Here is a 23,032-nt window from a genome sequence, read left to right on the forward strand (position 1 = left end):
AAAGCTAGAGCTGAAAAAAACCAAAAATGTATTAAACTGACAAAAAAGTCTCCAGTGGGAAATGGAAGACAACTAGAAACAATGATAATAACATTTTCATGTGCTTTCATTACATGAGCAATTTGGGGATGTGCTGAGCAATTCAGAAATATTTCAAATTGCTGGGTATATGCCATAATTGCTGGTTTACAAATATGTCAGATCCTTTACCATGCAGGCTCCTTTTATCTATTGCAAACAATTCTAGATCAGATTTTTTCCATTTAAACTGTTAGAAGAAAATAGTGCAATCCAGAACTAGTATTAATTTAATTTGCATGGCTGCACTGATGAGGATTACTGAAGCACAACATCATCCTGGCATTTATCAATATGTAATCTTAATTTCCATAGTGATCTCAATTAGTCTCACTCTATACTAACTCAGTATAACATAGAATATATATACTTACAAAACTAAGTATAAAGCTGAGTAGCCTGGGACAACAGTTAAAATGGATGCTTGCAAAGATGCTAGAATTAAATAGCAATTACCTTTCTTTTAGATTATCTGGTTTAACATTAATATAAACAATTGATTTTGAACATTTATTGGTGTTTATATATTGTAGCAGTAGTCACCCAATCTGAGGGCTTAGCATAATAATAAATCTCTTTAATTGCCTATTAAAATTAGAACAATTTTGATATAATTGTGGCTTTCTGACTTTGGGATGGTAAATGTTATATTTACGAAGTCACAGAATTGCCCCCCACCCCACCCCCCACCCCAGAAGAGCAGTTACTTAGAGACCACAATACCTCTTCTTTATGTGATTTTAGGGGTTCGGTAGAGAGGGAGAGAGAGGCAACGGAAACCTTTTGCAATGAACTGCCACTTCAGGCCTGGAGGATATGCCACCATTGATGAGAAGGTGTTTGACAATCAATGTGCATTGAGCAGTTCTCACTGACTGTTCACAACCCCACCAAAGATCAAGACCGGTGATGTGTTGTTTAGCAGATACCCTGCCTAGAACAAGTTATTCTCATGTGTTCCTGATACATTTTTCCAGATTCTTATCTCCATCAAAAACAAATGCTATTCCAACGTGATGAAAACTCCAGCGGACTATCTGCCATCTCTGAACAGCATTGGTGGGCCATGCAGGGATTGGGCAGTTGCTTTGGCATGCATCTACACAAAATTAATGTCCTGAGCCATCTCTACTTAGAGTATGTTGGTTAACGTTGTGCAACAGCCTCAGAGCTTGAGAAGCACCTATTTTTGGGTGAAACAAAACTGGAAGATGCACACTCCAAGAGTTTGCCTTCTGCACTTCAGCCATCAAAGAACACTCAGTCCACAGGGTGAGTATGAAGTAGTCCCCGCAAAGCACAGACAGGGTCAATAGTGAATTCTTGGCACCAACTGTTTTGCTTTACTTGTGTGCTTCTACTGTACTGTAAAATTTGCCCTGGTAGCCATTGCTTTTGGCTAGTGGAATGGTACCAGCACCAAGACTAGGTGAGCAGGTGGTCTTAGGATTTCTTGTATTGCTGGGTAAAAATTTGGGAATTCCCTAATTCCCTTCACCTTGTCACGATCCTTAAAAAAAGGAATCTGGGAAAATCTTGACAATTTTTAGTTTCCTTACGTCACCAAACAGTGTCTCACAAAATGTGCTGGTCCCCCTGTCTTCACATAATATAATAAATTAACAGATATTTATCTGTGAATCTTTAATAGAAATGAGCTTTACACAGGATTCTGGAAATTTTCGTTTTCTTGCAGTGCCAAAGCCATACATTGCAGAAAACACTGCACAATGTCTGAGTAAACATTTTCTATGAAACATGCATAAAGAATCATATCTTAATTGTAAAGTCTAACTCAGTAGTGGTTTTAGAAATGAAGTAGATTATAAAAACAAAGATTTGTTTGGGCTGGATTGTTTGCAGAAGATTTAAAAAACAAAGAGGTTAGAAAAATATGAATGTGTTTATATTATTTTACTTCTCTCTTGCATTCTCTGTAAATAATCTGGAAGCAGTATCCTGTTAACACATCCATTTGGTGTAATACAATTACTATATTAAAATTTATGTTGTTGATTTAAGGATGTCTGCTAAAACTGCCAAAGCCTCCCACTTGAACCTTCTGTCACCTTATGCCATTTAATGTGACATGATTATCTTAACTGATTTTGAAATTCATATATGGATACACAATGCATTTGAATGGCTTCTTTCTTACATAAACAATTTGCATGAGATGGCACTGATATAACTTAATTACGAGACGACTGTAAGCAAAATGCTTAACATGGACATAACTGTCCAGTACCGGAGAACTTCCAACCAGAAACCCCATACTTAAAAGAAGCTTAGGTCTCCAATTTATAGCTTAGGCTTGACTCTTGCTGTAATGCATTTTCCTGTTTATCCTATCATAGCACTTTCAAGCTTTCCTGTATGGATTTGAGGACCCCACCAGACTGAGTCAATTCAGAAGAGATTATCTAGGTCTGTGTCTATAAGTAATGTAGAGGATCACGACAAAACAGTGAAACTAAGCTTATCATCATGATACATACTGGCCACCTAAATAATGACCAACATTTTGTAGGCCAAAAATATTTCTTATGCTTATTAGTGAATGATATGAATGCAAAAATAGATAACTAAGCATATAGGTGAGTAATCGTCTTACAGTATTTTTCTTTATGGTAAATAAGCAGTTGCCTTATGTTTGCAGGGTGAGACTAGAATGAAGCTTGATGAAAATAAGCAAGCAAGGGTTCTTGTGAAGGTGCAGACTGTAAGTGATAGATTCACCATCACTCATTCTGCAGTGACTGTAACAGTCACAGCCAAGATCAAGGTCTGAGGTTTGTTCAAACTTTGAAGCATTTCAGACTTGGGTCCTTGTATTTCATTCACTCCCAGACCTACTTAGGAGGCAGAACTGGTGGCACATATATATCTATATCTATCTTTGTGTGTGCATACATGTATATATACACCAACATATAAATCTTAATTAGAAAATGGTAATCCTAAAATGTCTAAGTAAAGGAAGCATTTCATTTTGTCCATTATTATGTTCCATTGTATGTGCATCCCTATTGCATGTCATATAGTGCAATAAGTTCACATTTGACTAGGCAATAAGAAGTTGAAATCAATCCTATGTTCCAGTTATCTTACAGTGATGATAGAAAGACTAAGCCACGGTAGAAAACTACAGGGAACACAGCAGTGAACAACTGCGACTACAATTTCAACCTTACCCTGAATAGCACTGGTAGGGCTCTGTTCAAGAAATACTTAGAGTCCTTTCAACCACGCTCATTCTTAACCTTCCTCATAAAGTTAGAACCAATAAATTAAGCAAATGTAAATTATATTTGTTTTGTGACACAATACTTCAGCAATAATTGCATATTTCTCATTACCAATGTGACAACATTTGTGTGCATAAAAAAGGCTGAGCTTAAAAATCAAATTATATTTTAAATGTAGGAAATACACTGACAAGCATCGAGTCAGTGTAACCTTCTATAACGTGACCAAAACTCAGAAGATTAAACTTTGTAGTTTTGTTTACTTTTAACATTCAGTGATGTGCTTGTGTGTAATACTGTACCTCTCTTATCAATGGATATAGTGGAAATATATTAATAGTAACAATGCACATTCTTAAATATCTGACACATTTGGAGAATCATATAATTAAAATACAAGTAAATATATAAACTAGATCAGATTCTGGAGCAGTTTCTTTAAAAATTAAAACTTTCTTTCATTTTCTTGCAATCATGCGGAGAATACTATTTTCCCTTTAGTCTCTAATTGGAAAGGTTTTCTTTTGTAGGCTTTTAGAAAAATGCAGAATACATTGGCAAATTATACATAGAGATCCTGAGTCTTGTCTATTATTTCAGACTGTAGATAATGGCTTCTTAAGTAACAAATGGTAAATGTGCTGAAGTATTATAATTTTAAAAAATCAAATTGACTATAATATGCAAATATAATTATTCAGTGTTCAATAATAACTAATGCATTTGAGTGTTTATCTTAATATGTGAAAAAGTACAGGTTTTTTACTTTGAGTCTTTTGTAACGTTGAGGGCATTTTCTTTGAAATCCTGGCCTTACAATTATTGCAGTTATTATACTAATTAGAAAGTACAGTGATACTGTTTATATTTATATATAACTAACTTAATTCAAGTACAGTGAAAATTTGGAGGACAAGAAAAATGTCTGAACAGCTTCTGTACCCTGCTTTGTGAGGACTTCTATTCCAAATTCATCTTGAGCAGATAAGATCTGTAAGGAAGTCTGTCTAAAAAATAAGATCTTTCTATGAGAGCATGATTTTTTATCAGCTGGCTAAACTGTACAACTGTTACTTTGGTAACATTTTAAGAAATCTGATACGTAGTGGGACAGTTCACAAAAATGATGAGCATTCTTTAGTGCTGACATTTACTAAGTGTGTTTTCTTCCTTACAGACAAAGAAAATATTATTTTTTTAACAACAATGGCTGCACCGTGGAAATGAGGTGTTGGGTCTCTTTTTGAACTTAAAAAACTTAGTTAACAAATGTTGAAAAGAGCTGCTGTTTTAAGTAAAGCCCACATCCATGGCAGAGCTTTTCTTGGAACACAGAACATGAGACACATGGGACTGATGCTGTCAGTCTTTGCAGCAGCAGCACCATGAGACGTTTAACACTGTCTGTTCCTCTGGTGAGTGCAAATGATAAGAAGCCATGAGCAGTTTTAGTAGTAGAGACCAAGACTCTCCAGAAATATTCTGGCAACCTTGATTTTTAAGAGGAACCCTGGTATGCTTTGGTTAGAGTTGTATTTAAGATGTTGATCTTTGATACTTGACATACTCCAAGTAAACTGCTAGTTCTCTTGTGGATTTGCACTACAAGTTGAATATTGTGCTGATTCATAAACTGCCCTATCCTTACTTGGTTTGATTTGCTCCAAGTTCTTATGTTGCACTAAGACTCTGTAGCCCAGACATTTTCTGCAATACCATTCTCAACATCTGTGGTTTAGATGGTGTTGTGAAGAACAGTTTAGCAGCTACCCAGGGTTGAGCGACTGTTGCCTCATTTGTCTCAGCTCTTCAGCACAAGCAGAAGGCAGCAAGTAATGTTCCAGCTCAGGTCTGTATCCTGAAGTGCAGCTCAATATAATCAGAGAGATTGGTAGGCAGCATTTTCCGCCTAATGCTGTGGCAAGGAAAAGCCTGGGGCTGAGAAAGAACCGAAATGGACACAGAATGGGGATGGATAAGCAAGAGAAGAGATTCACTATCTGAAATAGAATATATAGAAAAAGATTGGACTGTATGGAGGGAGGATTCACAGATACAGAAAGTATGCGGATGAAGATTGAAGATTAAGAAAAAAACAGAATTCAGAAGAAATAGGCAAAAAAAAAAGAAGCGCAGAAATCTCAAAGTTTAGAATCTCTTATAGGTGATGCCCTAAACCTCATCAGTTCATCAAGAAAAGAGAAAAGCCTTATATCCCCCCCAAGAAAAAGAGATACTGCAGACAAGAAAAGTATTTATCTTTCTCCTAGAGAGCAGGTTGTCTTCTGCAAGACAGAATAGCAAAAAAAGAGAAACAGAGAAATGTCTGTTCTAAGGTATATACTCGCCAAGTATATGTCACCAACTCCGGGAAACATGAGGAAGGAAAACAAGAAGAGTCCCCGTTCAGCCACAGCAGCATTCAAATTTATGAATGTTTAAGTATTCCTTCAGCTTTCACAGGTTCTATATTTAAACATGCATTTTTAATTGACCCCAGAAATAATTTCAGTTTATATATAGTTTTATAAGCCTGGGGCCTACCTGTCCAAGGCCTATTTGAAGATTTATCTACAGAAATCATTAATGAAGGAAGGAGGGAGGATTTAATTTACAAAGGCCTAAATCCAAAAGCCTGTTCTGGAATTTGGCTTAATTATTGATATGCAGTTACACAGGGATTTCCCACACAACCTCCCAGCAGCATCAGATTACCCTGAAGTTACAGTAACCACTGTAATCTGAACAGGTCCCTTGTAAAGAGCAGAAATATAGGTCTGGATATGAAAAAAATCTTTAATGCATTGCACACCGCCAGCCTGGGACCACACTAAAACTGTTCTTAAATGATGCAGGTAGTGCCCTTTGCTACTTCAGATCCTTTCTTACCTATTTCTTCAAGGAAAAGAATCTTACAGGTTTAACTACAGTAGAAAGAAATGGATTTGCTTGGTAAAGTAAAATTACGTGCAACTGGATAGTTTCAGGCTGAGGTCGTAGCATATGGGGAAAATCTTTTAAAGATACTTGGCGTTGTATTTCCTTTTAAAGGCCCTAGCAGGATTTCCAAAAGCATATGGGGAAGAGTCCAACACAGTATGCCTGACATTGATGTTGGCTTCCTTTCTAAGGCTTTAAGTACACTAGGTATCTATAAAATCTAGCCTACAGTTCTTTTATCTCTTTGGTGGGGTCATTCCTATACCCATATGGCAATGCACCTACAATTTAAGGGCAGTGATAGTCCCTGGAAATGCTCTGAACATGTATGGAAGATGAATCCTGCTGTACTTTCCATAGCACTGTTAATAGGACACTGTGGGAAAGGTTTCATTATCGTTACCCTTAAAATGAGCATAAACATGGGCATTCAAAAATAATACTTAGCCATCATAAAAGTTATATTTACCAGCTTTCATCCAGCAAAAAATCAGTGTGTTTTATATATTGTGTTTTCTATATAGGGATCAGTTCAGGCACCTCTGGGGCAAAATTCAGCAGCTCTTTAATAGGGGCAGCAATGCTGCAGAACAGTTTTAGGACATAAAGAGCAGAAGAATAACTTATCTAATTGAAACTGTGTGGGGAATTTAAGTAGGCAGAATGTAATTACTCAAGCTGGAATTTGGCCATTCAAATATTGAAGCCTTTAAAGAAATGCTAATAACTATTCACAGCTTTAGGAATATATCTTCAAATCACAATTTTAATAAGAATAAAAAAGGGGAAAATGCGTTTAGCAGCTTATGTTAGGGAAATATTGTATTAACTGTAGAGGACAAAAATGAAGGTAAATATTTAAATACATCTGTTATCATGGGATAAGACTTTGATGTATCAATCCCATCTCCACTAAAGCCTCCTACTATAAAAATAAAACTCCCACATTGAAGTATGTTTCTGTTTTGCTTTTGCTATGATAAATAGCTATCACAAAAAAGGAAATTTGGCATAAAACATGGATAATAAAAGACGTGATTTGAGAAAATAACTTAAGGCAGTGGTTTTCATTACAAGAAGGTACAAAAGATGGAGCAGAGCAGTGATTTGTTTTGCATAAACACTTTAAAAAATACTGTCTTTGTGATAGATGGCTTGTATACTTGCTATTCCATTGTATTAGTGATTGCTAGCTGGTGTGGTTATTCCTGAAGATCAAAAAGATTGGCAGAGTTAAAAAGGTGGCCTATAATTATATCAGAAGATAACTGCAGTGTCTATTCGGTAGAACTACTTCAACTGATAATTTCTAGACAACCTAGTTCTTTTCAAAGTTTCACCCTGAAAGCTTATATAACAAAATTTATGTACACTATCAGGTTACTGGCAGTGATTATAATTTTAGCAAGCCTCTTTATTAATTCTATTTAATTAAAAAAAAATTCCAAGTAATATTTAAAATGCAAGTTGAAATCTGTTTCAGTTTGGACGGTTAGCTGAAGTTTAGTTGGATTGCACAACAATCTGCAAGCTGACACAAAGGTCTCCACTGGCAATGGTGGTACTTACATCTTCCTCTGCTAGTGGGAGTGATACCTATTGTTATCAATCTTGTCACTGATGGTGCCAAGCAAGGTAAGTTTGTGAAATCCTCCTAGAAATGCAAGGTTATACAAACTAGTGTGAATATCTTCCACATGGTGCAGTGCAGTGTATGCCTGTGCAATAGCTACTGGTTTGTCTTGAAAGCATCAGAGCTCTATTAGTGCAGTACTTTGTCTCAGCTTATTATGGCTGAGCTGATGAGCTTTACTGCCATTGGTTTGGTCACAATGGGTTTAGAGATTGCTGCCTGGTGCTCCAAAACACACTGTAGACAGGCATCAAATTTATCTTAGGTTTAGATACAATTAAAAAACAATAACAACAAAAAACACAAAAGGAAACCTACAGTGCAGAGGGACGGTTAAGCATTTTTGTTTGAGATTCAAAACAGTCAGCGTACTGAGTAAGGTTGGCTGCAGGATATAAAACTAATACGCTTTTTACGCATTAGCTGAGCAGTTAAGGACCAGAGTGCTGTTCCCTCCTCATGACAACGATTTCAAATCTCATCTTTCCAGAGTCTGCCCAAGGCTACTCTACCTATTCCTGTTGAGACTGGGACTACTTACTGTACAAGATTTGTGGAGACCAGAGAAAAGGGCACACCTGTATTTGACACTGAAGTAGGGTTTGTCCCTTGGGTCAAACTGTCCTTCCCATCCTTCTGCCAGGTGAGAGTTGCATGGATTCTTCTACATAATCACGCTCACACTGGTTTTCAGTCTGAAATGAGAGAGGAAACATTCAGGATGGTAAACAAAATAGGGAAGGTTGAACGTCAGTACCTTTTTCAGCCTTGTTCCCCACAGTTGTCATCAGACTGCAATTATGTACCTTTCCAAATGCATCTGTGTGCCTGTTGGTGTGCCTCCCACATCCCCCAATAACTTTTAATAATTTCTGCATGGTTCATTGCAACCAGGTTTGGTGGAAGGTAGAGGTCTCGGAAATAATTACACGGGTTCGAGTTTTGTAGCCACAGACAGTCGTGCATAAATGCAATATTGGACACCAAAGAATCCTCCCTGGAGAGGCCTCTTATAAACACCTTTATGGCAGGAGAATCTTTAATGAAGATTTCATTTTCTATTGTGCTAAACTAGACACCCCCCCCCCCCCCCCCCAAAACATGGGAAACGTAGTTTCCTTAGTTCTACTGGTCATGGAACTGCCTTCTTTTTTTTTTTTAAAATACGGCTTAATCATCCATAATTGTTGTAACAAGCCTCCCAAAAGGTAATAATGATATGCTATGACAAATTTTATACATTATGATACATGTCCTTTAGGCTTTATAAAGGCTCCATGTGATGGGTTTGACAAGCTTCCCTGAGGCAACTGAGGCTCCTTTACATAGTTCATTAGTTGAAAAGAGAAATGGGCTTCAAGGTGCTTTAAAAAGATTAATATTTTTTCAGTTCACTGTTCATGGGTTAAAGTGCATGTAGAATAATTCAGGGCCGAATTTGGCTTTAATCAGAAAAATATGTATTTTGGGGAAAAAATAGAAAGATTTATAGCTGGTTGCATAGATTGATAGATGACTGCTCATGAGAACAGAATGTGGCTCAAACAAGACAACTGCTGTCCTTAATTCTAAAACAGAAGTAGTTTGTTCTCTTTGTGCCAGATGCTAACTTCACACTTTCTTCTCCAAGATCACTGTTTGCAACATTTACATCAGAGAACATTTATAATAAGCTAAGAGCGTTTGTAATAGGATAACCTAGGACAGGATAATGAGCATTTCTCAGTCACTCAGGGAGAAAGTACAAAAGCCTGACTCTTGTCTTGAGCTATACTGCCTTGTCTACGGCTCAGCCATTAGTAAAGGCCTGTGCCTTAACATATTAGCATAACCTTTCCTTCTATTGTAGGTCAGAGAAAACTCCCATTTAAAATCTCCCTCATTTGTCAAGACAATTTCTCTTTTGACATCATCCAGAAGGTAGTTGCTCTTATTGCCATATCTCTACTATTTTTGCTGGAAACAGATTATGGGAGCGGCATCCATGGTCTTCCACATAATTACTCCCCTTCTGCCTTGCTACCAATCTTTATTTTTTGAGTGTGTCATTTAAAATGAATCACTGGCTTTTCCCTCAGGTGTAAATGCCGCATAGGAGTCTCCTCAGTGGCAATCATTACGATATATCAGACAACACTAATAAAACAGATAATTAATGTTTTTATACTCCTTCCTATCTCTCCTGCAAGTCTTACTTTTATATATATCCTTAATTAGGGTTTTATGTTAATGCTGTAGGGCTTCAAAGGTAATATGACTGCAATATTGACTAACATCAGCTGTTGCTGGTAATCAGTGTTCAGAAAGTTCATGGAGATTTATTCCAAGCAAGCTTTAGTGTATCTAGTAACATGTACATAACTCTGAAATGAACTAGTAGCAACCATAATGGCAAAAAAATCCCAAGGAACTTATGTATAGATGTGATTTAGGAAAATACTCTGTAGGTATTAATAGACCATACGTTTATATTCCCTGTCAGGAAAAATTTATCAATTCATGTGCTAAATAACTGGCAATTTTTTGACACCTGTTTTTTTTACATTTATGTCATATTTAAAGTGGCTTCAACAAATTCTGACTTTTGGTTATCAGATAAATTGCAAACCATTCCTCTTCCTTTCCTTCAGTGATTCTTCTGTTATATTTTGTCAGAGTTATAATAATGTAAAAAAATTAAAACCTTAGAAAACTTACAAGTTAAATTGTTATTCTAAGAAATTTCTGCAACTTATATGGCTTATATTTTTTATTATATTTAGAACATTAATGAACTGCATTTGTTATCATATGCATGTTTAGTTACTGCTGATAACACAGCACATACTGGTGTAACAAATCTGTGAGGGAAAAATCTTTAAAGCTGGTCACACAAAGGACTTTTATCTGTTTCTACCAATATAGCTAAGTCAAGCCTGGTTAAAAAAAATGAATACATGCAGCTTATAATACAGACTAATACAGCCATAGGCTTTTGCATTCAGTGGGACTATCATGCACCACTCAGATGATATCACACTACACAAATAGGAGTGTCAATGGCTTATAGAGATCCCTGTCTTTCAGTTACGAGTATTTGCATTTCAACCAAGTTTTCTATCAAATTTTCAGTAGCTTGCTAAACATCAGTGGCTAGAATAAAAAAAGGTCCTGATGTTCATTTTTTCCCAATGGCAGTTTCACATGACTTAGTTTTAAGAACTGATACAGCTAAAAATTCCTCCTTATTCAGTATTTGAAAATGTCTACATACTGTTTGTTCCAGTCCCAAATGTAATATTCTTTTAAGCACATCTGTACTACCATCTACTGGAAAGGTGAGTAACTATGTATCAGCAATCATCGTTTCCATCTGCTACTGAACCCAGACTAAAAATTAAAAAAAAAAGAACTTTACATTTCTCCCACAAAAATTGCACTTTCGTGTGCACTTTAAGTTGTACTGACACTAGAAATCTCTCATGGGTAATCTTTTGCAGAGATCAGGTTGAACTAAGGCAGGATAGTTTTCACGAGGATATATTTCAGCCAAAAGTGAGATATTCTTTATCATTTTCCTATGATAAGGTATTGCACATCAATAGTTCTCTTTCAGCTTCTGAGATAAACAGGGGGAGAACAGCCAGTGTGTCTCTGTGTGTGTGTGTACAATTACAGTTCTCAGGTAAATAAGGGAGTCAGAAAATTCAACAGAGCACAGCAGAGACAGGTACTGTGCATGCTATTTTATATGCTTCTGGACTCCAGATCTCGGTTATGTTTTCTCATGAGTCTGATATGCCATTCTAGGATATCTTGAAACAGCTCTGCCAAGACTGGTGAATTATATTCTTGTTTAGCAAGACGAAGAAACATCTTCTGAAGTGAGATTAGATTACTCTTTTTTATATATACATAACAGTCTGCATTCTTCGCTAAGCAGCTGTGCATACACACACACACAAAAATGCAAACACAATAGGAGTTTTGCAAATAGTACAGCTGGATACCATCAAGGGAATATGAAAGCAATCTCTAGCTGCCTTGTATGTTATCAGCTTCCTAGACAATTACATCATTTCTGCAACTGGCCACACACACACACACGTTGTTACCTGCTTCTAGGCAATTAAGTAATATTTAATACTGATTACAGACTTTTCCATTTTTATTCTTCAAAAACATGCACAGGCAGACGTAGGGAGAGATGTGCAGGAGTGTACGATGAGCGTACATAAATGAAAAGCAGAGGATGGCAGCAGTGTTATTAGTTTCTGGATATGAGGAAATGGCTGTTCTCTGTACATCTGTTTAAAACTGTATTTAGAATACTGCATAGGAATTGTTTTAAAGAAGGTCATTGTGTTCTTAGGCACATCAAGGACAGCTAAAATAATCATCATTTGTTCAAATAATATGTAGATGAGGAAATACTAACAATGTATACTGTTATTAACATCCATTATTTTAACATATGTAAAGCAATGAAAAGCGTTGCAAAGAAAACTTAAAAAATATATTTGACACATTAGACCAAGCCTGTAACAACCGGGATATAGTTTACCTTTGTCCTTTTGCCATCTACCAGTGAGTGGAAGAAGGAACCCTGCTTTTCATTAGGAAGCCATGTAAGACCCATTATGCATCATCAGAAATCAGTCTAGCAGCTCATTTTGTCTCTAAAAGGAGTGATAACTTATTTCCAGTAACACAGCATGCAGCCCTTCTAGGAGGATGTACAATGAATGCCTTCCACAAAGGTACATTCACGACATCAGGACAGATAATGAATAATCTGCCTCAGTCTCGAAAGAAAAGAAAAAAAAAAAAAAAATTGAAGGGAAAAATTAAACAAGCTAACCAAACGCACTCCTATCTTTCACAAACTTCGAGTAATCCTTGCTGGATTTTCACCTATTCTGCAGTGTTCTACCACATAGGGAGAGCACAGTGCTTCGTGGTGATTGACATACTTTACTGTTTCATAGCCTTCCTTCAGCTTTAAGCCTCATGTTTTCACGTTTCTGTACAGACTTTATCAGTACAAGTTCTTTCTGTCCCTAACCTGAGACTTAAGAAACTTCTCTGATGCTAAAGAAAACCTAGATGGGCCGTTCAGTCTCTTTTCTCTTTTTTACCATCTCAGCTGTGACATCTACCCCACCTTGTCTTGAATTTGTCCTTCATGCTTTCCTTTCTCTGAACTGAATTTTACCTCCCTCACTTCAGTGGCTGATTTCTGATACAGTAACATGTTCTCTGCTCCTTTAGTATACTTAACTTCTCTAATTTTTAATCCTGTGAGCTATTTTTTTTTTTCCAAATCATCTTGCTTGATTGGCTTTGTTCCCATGCTAGTTGTTCATCTTAGAAAATGTAACACAATCTTTACTTGCACTTGCTAAAATTCAGCTGCCTTTACCTTTCACCAGTTTTTATCATAAATATCCTATATTCCCTAAGGTTGCAGATACCAAATTTACTGGCAACAGTATTCACAGATGTAATACTGTTCCAACTGATAAATATCTCTAATACTGTCATTTTTCTTTGACTGTATTATCCGTGCAGGATATGACTTAAAAGTGTGAATTTTTTTCCTGATGTGATCTATAAAAATGATATCTCTTTCAAATACTTCCTCAAGACTCAACTCTGCCCTAAGGCCTACAAAATTCTAGCTGTTAATCATGTTGAGGGAAGTGATGGGCTGTAACAGTAATTGCCTTCCTTTTCTTATTTCTTTTTTCTAATTAAACTCTCCATTACCCTCTCTCTAACTTTAAGTGAAAAAAATCCCAACAACATATAATTAATAGTTATATCAGTTCTTCCCTTTCTTTATTTACTTCAACACTGTAGCTGTATTTCTCACCTATCCATCTATTCCACCTTTTAAGACTATAAGCCTGCTGGAGACCAAGGTTTGCTTTCTCCTTGTTTGTACAGCTAGCACAACCATTCTTTAAACCTGAGGGAGGCCGTTGAATACTGCTATCAAATAAAGGCAACATCTTTTCACTAGCTCACTGCTGTCAGTTAGGCTACAAACTACTCTACTTTTCCCCTTTTATTAATGCTAATAGAAGAGGAAAAGCAGAGGGAAGGGAAGGGGAAGAACCTATCAGTTTTATTTCAGGCTCAAATACATGTCTAGTCATACTTGGGCTGGTTGTATCTGTTTAATCTGAATCATTTGACAAGACAAATTGTTTGGCTGATCTGCACAAGGGTTTGTAGAGGAATGAACTGAACTGCTGTCTGAGAACGGGATTAATTTCTCTGAGAAATTCCAATATATATGTAAATTTCAACATACTCATTTTCACCATGTAAATGGAAACATGTACATAGAAACATGCAGTTTCCAATCTTCTGACAGCAATTTGGGGCTATCCTTCAAACTGTTCACAGATTTTTGACTTCCAGACCCATATATACCAGATGTAGTTTTGACCTAATATGGAAAGGTATTAATGTAGCAATGCAAGAATGGGTAAAACCCTATCATGTTCAGAACATTTCTTCCTCCAGGCGTAGGTATAAAGTACACACCACAGCACCACCACAACCAGCATGTTCCACCCACAACCCCCCCCCCCCAAATCCCTCCAATGACAACACCCCCCCCCCCCAACTTAAAGCCCCTTAAATTCTAAAATGTGATTATACTCTCTAGTTGAGCAGGGGGCCCAGCAGGAGAAACAGTAGCAGAACACGCTACGCCCACTCCTGGGCTGCTGCTGAATTCTTGAATAGCGCAGAAACATTTTAGTTTGATGAAAAGGAGAGTGAAAAAATAAAATAAAAGCACTGAGTAGGAAAAATAGTTCTCTAAGCCATTCACAGTGGGAGGAGAAAAATAGAGAGAAAGTGAGGAGAGGTCCTTTTAGATTAGAGAATGTTTGAGATTGGAATGACACGATTTCGCTCTGTCATTATTAAAATTCATTGTTTTTTAAAATAGCACATTTATACAGCTGTTTTTTTGAGCTAGGCATGTAAAAAATGGGGGAAGCTATTCTTTAAATTACCTATTTCTGAACGTGAAATCAGTCCTATTCATTGTTCTTTATGTGGCAGGTGTGAGTGAATGAGTGGATCTAAGAGTGAAGAGTGCCACCATCAGGACGACTGGCCAAATGGAAGCAATTTTGTGAAGGTTGGTTACTCCCTCCTTCCCCAACTTCAAGGTTTACTTGTGAAAATACTCTCCAAAATTCTCTTACCTAATCTTACCTGAGCAATCAGACAAAACTGACTGATTGGGTTATTTACAGGAGGTGGAGATTTCTCTGAAACCTCCCACTCCTTTTGTGATTCTCCCTGTGTCACAGCACATGTGTTTTTTTGAGGTTTCATATTTTTCTGCTTGTGGTCTGTGTTGTCTTTTGACTCTTTCACACAATGGCAACTAAATCAATACTGGTCTCCCCCCCCCCCCCCCCCTTTTTGTTTAGTCTTTGGACAACAGTTTCTTTGGTTTCATTTATTGATAATCAAGAGAATACTAATTGTTTCTTCATTTAGTCTTGATGGAGATCAGAGACAAGCATGTCGAGAGCCACCTTAACCTCTAAATTAACAATATATTGCAAGATCTCAACAAACATGGCAGTCTCATTTCTTCACATTTCATTCATACTGGGACTTCTTGAGCTCAGAGGCATACAAACATGCTTTTGTTCTTTCACAGAATAAAAAAAAATAATCAAATAAGTGGATTTCATTAAAAAGTTCATTAAAAGCGAAGCATAGTGCAACAAGCTGAGTAACAAACTAAATCTTGCCTTGGGCAACAAGCAGAATTTATTTACTTTTTGTCCCTTTATCTTCCAACCCTTTCATGTCAGACTGTGATGGATGAAGTGAAAAGAGTTTCCACACCAAAATCTAAATTCTCAGCAAATTGCTGACAGCTGGTGTCATTCTAAATTAGAGATAGGCTATTACTAGTGATCAGTTTATTCCATGAATTTAGTCTTTTTGACTGCTTGCAAATTATTTGTGAATTGGTTTTGATTTTTCATGTGCATTTGTTTGTAATTGATTTTTGTTTGAGATACTGTTTGTGTGGAGAAATGTTAATCATATGGGAAACTTGTTTATCCCTGTATGTGCTTTGTAGTATTTTTTAGATAACTCATCTTACTATTTTCATTCTAAACAAAAGAGGTTATTTTCTACTTAGCATTTATTCACTAACGTGTCTTTTGAGAATTTGTTTTGGGAAAAATTTGAATTATGACAGAGAGATCTGCAATATGAACCATTCAACAAGTCTTTTTGAGCAAGTATACTCAGCTCTGCCTCTGTGAGAACATTCCTGCAAATGAAACCTGTCTATCAAATGCTTTATGACTGGACAATAGAGAAAGGTCACTGATCACAGCAAGCACCACATATTTTCTTTGCAAGAACATATGAAAATAACACTATGCTTCATTTGTGTAATCCTAATTCAGTGATCTCTTTTGCTTTATCAGTTTCTTTCAGATTTATCAGCTCGTTAGACACTACCTGACAGTATCAGCAAAAGAGAGAAATTAAAGGATATGTAAAAACAAAATAGCACACCTGTTCCTTGTTTATATCATTCCTTCCTGATGTGAAGTAGCTTGTCTTCCCCCCCCTTTTTTTTTTCAACAGATAGAGATCATTTAAAGAAGCAGGTAAGCAGTAAAAATCTTCACATTATCCTTTTATAACTTGCTTATTATTCACTCCATGTCTCCTTTTGGCTCTTTTTCTAAGGAGCAGGATTCCCTCACATTTGATTTTTACATTCTAAATCTCATGCTTCTAACTTCTGATCAAAAAATATGAGAAGGAAAGAAAGACTGAACCAAATTGTGTTGTTCTATGCTGTTTAGATGATTATATACACAAAAGGAACCTTGCTGCAATGCCAGGAAAATGAACTTGATCATCTGGAAAATTTTGTCAGGAAGGAGAGACTTCCCTCTACTTTCTGCATGTTGCTTGAACCAGTTCTTTTCCTTACTTATTGTAGGACGTTTTGTTCAATGATGTCTTTAAATGCTTGTATACTATCTTTACTTAATATTTCTCACAGCACAGAATTCATATTCATCGTTCCTGATCATGTTCATTAGGAGAAACAGTCCCAGAATAAATCTTTACTCTCTGACCTTTATTTTTCAGTAGATGATAAAGGTTTGGAACATTTTTTTTCTCTCTCTCTTCCCCCCCTTCAGTTAGATCTAGAATCAAAAAAGCCATTCTCTGTATCTAGCTCACCAGTGGTAAAAGATGTCAGAAATCTCAGGAGACTTGTCTCATAGGAAGAGACAGGTCTGTATCAAAAGTGAATTCTATTTAGAATGGACTTTAGTTTGCGGAGCTCTCATAAGCACATCTCTAATCAAAATGGAGTAATTGCTGCAGCAAAGCAGCATTCATACAGAATACACATTTCAATGCAGCTGAGCTTGAGAGGGAAGATTAAAATGATTTCAGGAAGGGATATGCATGATTCAACACTGAGTAAAGGAATAATCTTTAGAGAACACAGAAAAGTGGCTCTTCTCAGAAGTATAATTTCTGCTACGTGCAAAATGCATTAACATGAGAAAAGAGGGTTGTGATAAGGTTCCATAATACTGAAGCTATATTTGTTTGTTCCGATGCTCTTTGTGTGACATCAGTATTTATTGCCTTACTGATTTGCATCATATGTCAATATGCATGCATCATTCTAGGGCTTCCATGAATCACATTGCTCCTTTCATTTTTCAGGTGCCACACTGTTAGCTGGACTTGTGCTGCCTCCATTCAAGGCTGACAAATTCAGCAATGATAAAGTCACCCTCCTTTTTCAGTATATGTCCAGAATGTCTTTGCTAATTAAAAATGATCTATCATTCTAAAGGTACTTAATGACACTGATGTAGTTTTCATCTCTGTGAAAACTGCACCCCTTACAACACCCCACTGATAAGAGAAATACTACCATTATTTTCACTTTATAGATGCAGAATTGCAATAGACAGACAAAATGACTTCTCCAAGGTTAAACAGTAAGTCTACAGGAAAGCATGGAATTATCTGAGATTTCAAAGCTTCAGGCTAGCACTATAACTATTGGACCAAACATTTGTCTTCTTTTCAAGAACATACTGTATCCTAAATAGAGAAGTGACACAAATCCTTAGAGGAAAGAAAATTAATCCTAAACCACACATTACAAATCTGTATATAACATTATGCCTACCATACAATTTTTCCCAGTATATTTCTGAAGCTTTAAGTGTATCAAGTATCAAACAAGCTTAGATTCACGTGCTAATCTTTTCTTTTTTTTTTTTTTCTCTACCAAATGAAAAAACCCACACAGCAAGTCCCCAGAAAAGTATAGAATTACCTGAGTTTTCAAAGCTTCAGGCTAGCATTAACAGCTATTGGACTAAATATTTATCTCCTTTTCGAGAACCTTCAGCATCCTGAACAGAGAAGTGATAATAAGCTACTGCAAATTTGAAAGCAGGTAGAACTGTTGTTTGATTACTTCACTGCACAGTAAGTAGAAATGTTAAAGCATGAAGTTTTCATATATTTTAAACAGTGGCTGATCAAAGTTCAAGGTTGGTGATATTCAGGTAGGAAAATCAGAATGAAGAAAGTGAACCAATCTTATGTAATGTTTATTTTTATTAACTCTCTGTTTTGGTCATCTCTGTTGAAAGAGAAAAAAAACCTTCAGGTTATTGCTATTGCATAAAGGTGATAAAAGTTATTAAATTATAATCCTATTAACTTAATAAATTAATATTTTCTTTTTTTTTTTAACTTCAGGAGTATTTCAGTTTGTCAAAGCAGACTGGTTCTTAAAAATGTGGCTGAAATCTCTTTCCGTCAATCTAAAATATATGGAATAAAAAACTTTTTTCTAACAGTTTTATAAATGGAAAGGAAACAGAACAAGCAAGAGGCAACATGTGCTTTAAAGCAGGCTGAGTACCATTTTCAAAAGTCATGTAACACACCCTGTAACAGGCCAGTTTTATTTCTTCTTCAATTTAGTGGGAGAACTTGGGTCCTGCCTTTTAGCAGGAGTGGTATTATTGAAATAATGAAAGACTGGTAAGCTGGAAACAAGAAGAGGGTAGATAAAATGCACAGTTCTCTTTCAAACTCTAGGATGGCTGTAACATAAGTGGCAGGAAAAAAAGAAATAAAAAAGGAGAAAAATCATTATGATACAGATGTTTACAGACCAATTCCAGAGACAGACTACTTTTGGGCCTCCTTCTTTCTCAGATCTTTGACAGTCACATTTTTTAATGTGACAGTCACATTTGCACATCAAGGTAAAATGTTTGCTTTACACATTTAGTTCACTACTATATCTTACTGGTGTTCATGTTTTAGTGAAATTCTTAACATTATGTTAATGTAGATCTATGTAAGAGTCCAATCTTTAGAAGAAAGGAGTGAAGGGATATGTGAGTAGGGTAGTTTTCTAAGATATTTATACTGGCTGTTTCTGGCAAGAATAATAATAATACAAAACCACTTTGGTATTCTTAGTAAACAAAAATGTTGACAAAAAAATAGGCAATTTGGCAGTGGTATTTGACTCTGTTGCTAAAGTGCCCTACTGACTGCTCTCTAGAGTGGCCCTCCCCACACACTTGCTCAATGAATATGTAATTATTTACATCAGAATGAGATTTGCTTTACTGTCTTCTGCTGAAATTATCAGGGAACTTCCCTAGAGAGTATTACATAGGAAGGCAGTCTCCATGGTTAACATAGCCTTGTCTGGCTTTATAATCAATTAATCAAACTTGATTTTAAAAATGACACAGAACCCCTGCAGGACAGCCACTGTACTGCAGAGCACTCCTTAGGGATATTGGAAAATGATACTCAAGTCCTGGCTACACATCAGTCAGGCAGATTGCTTTGAAACAGTTATCTCCCACTGTGGTGGGTTGACCCTGCCTGGATGCCAGGTGCCCACCAAGCTGCTCTATCACTGCCCCCTTCAGCTGGACACAGGAGAGAAAATATGATGAAAGGCTTGTGGGTCAAGATAAGGACAGGGAGAGATCACTCACCAGTTACCATTACAGGCAAAACAGACTCGACTTGGGGAAATTTGTTTACTACCAATCAAATAGGAGCAGGATAAAAACACCTTCCCCTCACCCCTCCCTTCTTCCCAGGCTTAAGTTTACTCCCAATTTCCTCTACCTCCTCCCCGCCAGTGGCACAGGGAATGGGGGTTGGGGTCAGTTCATCACATGTTGTCTCTGTCGCTCCTTCGTCCTCAGGAGGAAGACTCCTCACTCGTCCCCTGCTCCAGCATGGGGTCCCTCCCACAGGAGACAGTCCTCCATTAACTTCTCCAGCATGGGTCCTTCCCACGGGCTGCAGTTCTCCACAAACTGCTCCAGCGTGGGTCTCTTTCACGGGCTGCAGTCCTTCAGGTACAGAGGGCTCCAGCATGGGTCCCCTGCAGGGTCACAAGTCCTGCCGGAAAACCTGCTCCAGCGTGGGCTTCTCTCTCCACGGGGCCACAGGTCCTGGCAGGAGCCTGCTCCAGCGCTGGGTTCCCACAGGGTCCCAGCCTCCTTCAGGCACCCACCTGCTCCGGCGTGGGGTCCTCCCCAGGCTGCAGGTGGAGATTTGCTCCCCCGTGGACCAACCTGGGCTGCACGGGGACAGCCTGCCTCACCATGGTCTTCCCCACGGGCTGCAGGGGAATCTCTGCTCTGGCGCCTGGAGCATCTCCTCCTCCTCCTCCTTCTTCACTGACCTGGGGGTCTGCAGGGCTGTTTCTCTCACATACTCTCACTTCTCTCTCCCAGCTGCAGTTTTCTTGTGCAGTTTTTTCCCCCATCTTAAATCTGTTACCCCAGAGGTGCTACCACCGTCACTGATGGGCTCGGCCTTGGCCAGTGGCGGGTCTGTCTTGGAGCTGGTGGCATTGGCTCCATTGGACACAAGGGCAGCTTCTCGCAGCTTCTCACAGAAGCCATCCCTGTAGCCCCCTGCTACCAAAACCTTGCCATGCAAACCAATACACCCACATTGCAGGGAAGTGTTTTCGGTATTGTTAATTGAGTACAGTGTTATTTGAGTACTCTGTCTGCACACGGAAAGTGGTATCTAGGAGATGAATGGTTGACAGCCTTGTGCAGAAGGAGACAGCTCACTGTCCAGAACTGCTGCCTGTGTTACATAGATTAACCGTAGACTAATTGCTCAAGTGCCATGAAAAACACCATGATCCTTTCTTTTTTCTTTTCTGTCTTAAAGGATTCTTTCTACAGACCTCTAATTTGCATTGTGTACAAGCTAAACTTCCTGACATAGAACTGGATAGCAACCAAAAGTCACACGTTGGAATACTGAGAAATCTTTGGACCTCCTTTCTTACAGGACTACCATCAAGAAAAATAAAATACACATCTTTTTTCTTTTCATCTGTTCCATTAACTTCTAAATAGGTTAAGGCAGCTGAGTGATATGGATAACTGCATCCATACAAAACATCTTTTCTGAACACTTCCTTTGCTACCAAACTTCAGGTTGTCACAGATAAAAGTTGTGGACCTCAAAGTTACAATCACATGAGTAAACAACAGAAATTCATTTAACATTGTTGTCTCTCTTGTGGTGGTGTGTTGTTAATAAATTAAGAAAAGAAACAAACAAGGCTATTTTTCAAGTGTGACACTGTTTTTCTACTTCAGAAAGCATCTGTAAAGAATTTCAGCAGGGGTATCAATATTACAGTCTAAGACTAGAAGTTTGCCATCATTTTTTTTTTAGGTCTGCCATAACTTAAAACCAAAACATGAGGTTCAGGTTGTAGCAGTGTATCAGAAAGATTTGAACTCGCTTTTTCTGATACTCCAAGTAAGTGTTTCAGCCACACTGCAGTTAGTTAAAGCCTTGATCATTGCTTCAGGTGAGATGATTCCTTCAACAAGATCAGTTCCTAAGCCTGTTGTCATGCATCGTATGTCTCCAGAGTCTCTTATTGAAAAAGCTATTTTCACTGAGGTAAAATGGGTTTTGCTAATAGCAAACTTTGCAAAACTGCATTCAGCTTGGGTTATACTATATATAATTGAAACTATATTCTTCCTTTCAGTTTTCTTCATGGCAGCAGAGACATACCTCATCACTGTAATTAAGTCATTATAAATATACATTGATTATTCTGAAACCTGTGGTCTGATATAAAATCCCAGCATTACTGTGCTTGAAAACATCGCTTTGACATATTATTATTACAGTATTGTACTCCAGCAAGATAGTAAACTATTCAGTATAGTACTCTCAAGGGAATGGGGGAGGGAAGAGATATAAAACCAAAAACTTGGTACTGTATCCTCTAGCATTGATTTTAGTAAAATGGTTTAGTGCTTTCTGTAAAGGGCTAAAATATTCCTCTGCTTTGTTTTGGCTGTAAGAGTCAGACTTTTAATCTATCTAAACTACTGAGGTTAAATCTACAACACTAAATAGAGTTTGCAATTCAGCCCTTTTTAAAAAAGTTCTTTGTGGATTGGCAGAAGCTGGGAGATGTAAAATGCAGAGATGTGAATACCTGGCAACAAAATTAATAGTGTGGGCAAATTTATAATGTATATCATAGAATTGTATATCCAGGATTTCTGTGTTTCATCTGAATGTTTTGGCAGGCCCTTACTATCTTAACATAAACTGGGTGAGAGAAAATTTTCTTTCTGATAACTAGTGAACAAATAAATTCTACTCCTTTTAATTTCCTTAAGCTAACCTTACTGATTTTGCAACATTATTTTCAGTTTTCTTGGCAACAAGAGAAATTTCTTTACTTTAAAATTCATCTCCTATAAGAAGGCAGCCCAGAGCCTTAGCGCTGGGCAACACTACACAGACAAAGTTTAAGGATTAAGGTTGTTCTTGCTATACCTGTTCTATCTATTCAGAGTCTGACCCTCACTTCAGAGTCCTTGACTTGTTACAAAGTTGGTGATTTTAGCTATTATATTGTGCTGTATGTATTAGCATACAAGTACTCCATAACTTCATAGCTTCACCTGTCAGTGACTCTCAGTTATCTCTAACAACACAGTCCATTAAAAATACTAAGTTTATCACTTACATTCATTTGCTTTCAAAGTGTATCATG

The 23,032-nt window shown here is 37.3% G+C and overlaps 1 long non-coding RNA gene across 2 annotated transcripts; it reads left to right on the forward strand.

The window, feature by feature from the left end:
• Positions 1-839: 839 nt before the first annotated feature.
• LOC138684736 (uncharacterized) lies at positions 840-21,564 on the forward strand. Of its 2 annotated transcripts, none has more exons than XR_011323996.1 (5): positions 840-1,350; positions 8,390-8,542; positions 12,467-12,506; positions 14,962-15,040; positions 21,166-21,564. It is a non-coding gene; the product is annotated as an uncharacterized lncRNA (long non-coding RNA). The 2 variants fall into 2 exon arrangements; XR_011323997.1 differs by lacking the exon at positions 21,166-21,564 and adding an exon at positions 20,178-20,456.
• The last annotated feature ends 1,468 nt before the right edge of the window (positions 21,565-23,032 follow it).

The sequence above is a fragment of the Haliaeetus albicilla genome, chromosome 1 (assembly GCF_947461875.1).
Source record: "Haliaeetus albicilla chromosome 1, bHalAlb1.1, whole genome shotgun sequence".
Classification (NCBI taxonomy): Eukaryota; Metazoa; Chordata; class Aves; order Accipitriformes; family Accipitridae; genus Haliaeetus; species Haliaeetus albicilla.